Source organism: Ixodes scapularis, unplaced genomic scaffold (genome assembly GCF_016920785.2).
Source record: "Ixodes scapularis isolate PalLabHiFi unplaced genomic scaffold, ASM1692078v2 PGA_scaffold5__190_contigs__length_132052651, whole genome shotgun sequence".
NCBI classification, from domain to species: Eukaryota; Metazoa; Arthropoda; class Arachnida; order Ixodida; family Ixodidae; genus Ixodes; species Ixodes scapularis.
Genome location: NW_024609880.1, coordinates 27,830,684 through 27,833,603, shown reverse-complemented (window position 1 = coordinate 27,833,603; position 2,920 = coordinate 27,830,684). Strand labels below are relative to the sequence as shown.

Below are 2,920 nucleotides of genomic sequence, written 5' to 3'. Positions count from 1 at the left end.
TCGCTGCGTCACCCATCCGGACTATGTGCCGAGCATCCTGAATATCCCCGTTGCTGGTGCCCGAGATCATGGTACGTGAAATGTTTTTCTTGATATTGGCAGGTTACACTGACGTAATTCGGTCCTCCTCTCTGTTTGCAAAACTGCCTCAGGCATAGCCTTTACGTATTCCTTGCTGGTTCTGCAACCAGCAAGGAATACGGATATGACGTCAGATGTACACTTGGCAACAACATTTTTTTGGAATATTAGAAGGCACAGGTGGACATCCTTGGTTAGCATCGTAGCGGAGGAAGCTCACGGGTGCCTGTAGTTTGGACTGCATTGCCAAGAAGAGCTGTCCCCGAGTATACCTAATCCAGGGGGGTGCCCCTCCCTCTAAAGTGTTGAATTTTTCTGGAGCCTCCTCTCCCTTCAGCCATCTATGACCTTTTGTCATGCCTCCCCTCCCCCTGTCCCACCCCCTCCCAAACAAAATCCTGGCTATGTGCCTGCCTACTATTGTGGTATCCCAATCTTATGATGTGATGTTTCCCACAGGTTTAACTGCAACCCAACCTCTACAGCTGCATGACAATGAAGCCCAATGTTTGGCTTAGATAGATGACATTTGCAATTTGTTACATTACCTTTGGGATCCTACAAGAATGCAAGACCGTCCACATTAGTCTCTCCCTTATCTCTCCCAGGTCCAAGTGGCGTGCCAGCCCTCCAGGACTGCGACCACTCGCACTCTTCTTCTCCAGAGACCGACTGGTCACGGGATGAAGAAATGCATGCGGCGGCAGGTCTGTTTGTTGTTACTGCACGTCCCTTACCCCATTTTGACAAGGGATCTCTGCTTCTCTCATGCCGCACAGCGTGTAGACCCTTTCCGGAATTCAGTGCCATCTGGTGACTCAAATGGCAGTTTAACTTTTACCATACTAATGGCAGAAATGAACCTGTGTTTTGCAGTATTTTATGGTGCACCGTCACTTTTGCAAGTCAACGGTAAACGAGAATGTGCGCTGCACGGTATAGTTCTTTTTCAATCTCTTTCAATGTTGATGGCGAAAAAAATGCAACGAGTCGGAATGAAGCATTAACCGACAGACTCCTTGATGAAGCTCTATACATCTTCAAAAGTGGAAACAGTGCAAAAAAAATAACAAAGGAAGAGTAAAAGAAGGGCACCTTTGTTAATGTTTTTGTGCTGCCTCCACTTTTTAAGATGATGAACCAACTCGCCCAACTTACCACCTTCTATACATCAAGGGGCTTTGAAGCCGAGTGTTTGCTACTAAGATATTTACTGAGCCCGAGTTAGAAATGAACACTTACGCAGATCTTGCATCCAAATCCTACTTTAAGTCGCGCTAACGTCTAGAATCTATTGGTCTCGAATCATCTGCTTAGGAGCATCTTCAACTTCTTCCTTCATCAGTAAACAGAAGGCTGCCATTATAGTATAGCACATATGCCATTTTTGAGATGATGATAATGATCAAAGTGGCCGGACCGAATTCTGAAAAGGGTCTATTGAGAGTGTGGTACAACTTTTACCCCTGTGGTGTCTGAGAGCACCATTGGTTCGTCTGTGACCTCTTCCAGGACCCAGTGGCATGCCAGCAGTCCAGGATTGTGACCCCTCGCACTTCCCATCTCGCGAGACCAACTGGTCACGGGAAGAAGAAAGGCATGCAGCGGCAGGTCTGTTAGTTGCTACTGCACGTTCCTTGCCTCATTTCGACAAGTGATCTCTGCTCCTCTTTTGCCGCACAAGGCATTGAGAGTGTGCTACAGCTTTTACATTTGGGGTGTCTGAGAGCATCATTGGTACGTTCGTTATCTCTCCCAGGTCCAGGTGGCGTGCCAGTCCTCCAGGACTGCGACCACTCGCACTCCCCTTCTGCAGAGACCGACTGGTCATGGGATGAAGAAAAGCATGAGGCGGCAGGTCTGTTTGTTGCTACTCTTACCCCATTTTGACAAGTGATCTCTGCTTGTCTTGTGCCGCACGAGGCATTGAGAGTGTGCTACAACTTTTACCTTGGGGGTGTTTCAGAGCCCCATTGGTTCGTCTGTTATCTCTTTCAGGACCCAGTGGCATGCGAGCTTTCCAGGACTGCGACCACTTGGGCTCCCCTTCTCCAGAGACTGACAGGTCACAGGATGAAGAAATGCATGCAATGGCAGGTCTGTTTGCTGCTACTGCACGTCCCTTGCACGTCCCTTACCCCATTTTGATAGTGATCTCTGCTTCTCTTGTGCTGCACGAGGCATTGAGACTGCTGCACGAGGCATTGAGACTGTGCTGCAGATTTTACATCTGGGGCGTCTGAGAGCACCATTGGTGCGTTCGTTATCTCTCCCAGGTCCAAGTGGTGTGCCAGTCCTCCAGAACTGCGACTACTCGCACTCCCTTTCTCCAGAGACCGACTGGCCACAGGATGCAGAAAGGCATGCGGCGGCAGGTCTGTTTGTTGCCAGTGCTGGGCAGGGATACCCCAAAAAGTATTCGGGAATACAAAGGCTGAGATAAATGTGTTTTAAGACCAAAACACAGATACTGAGATACATTTGTCTTTATGCAACGGGATATCCCTGAGATACTTCAGCAATAATGGCGGAAAGGCATTCCAGAATACAGATACTCATAGAAATACGTTTGTTCCCGAACGGTGCAACGTGGAGAGGGTGCAGCTCGTGGCGAACGCGAAAGGTAATTTATGCTTATGCTCTTTTTTTTTGTGCCATTTTATGCACTGCCCACTACCTCGAACTCCTTGACTATCATTAATTACGTTAAAGAAAATGTCACCCCTGTTGAGTTACATAGTTACAGAACGGTAAAGACTGCGTACCATGCTTGACAAAAGGCATCCGCCTGAAATGAGCCCTGTTTTGCCGTGAGGGTACATCTCAAACTGTCACATTA

General features: G+C 48.1%; 1 long non-coding RNA gene across 1 annotated transcript; it reads left to right on the top strand.

Annotated features, from left to right (window-relative positions):
• The first annotated feature begins 694 nt into the window (after window positions 1-694).
• Window positions 695-1,902, top strand: LOC120841734. The gene is made up of 3 exons (XR_005715801.1): window positions 695-788; window positions 1,594-1,692; window positions 1,841-1,902. It is a non-coding gene; the product is annotated as an uncharacterized LOC120841734 (long non-coding RNA).
• The last annotated feature ends 1,018 nt before the right edge of the window (window positions 1,903-2,920 follow it).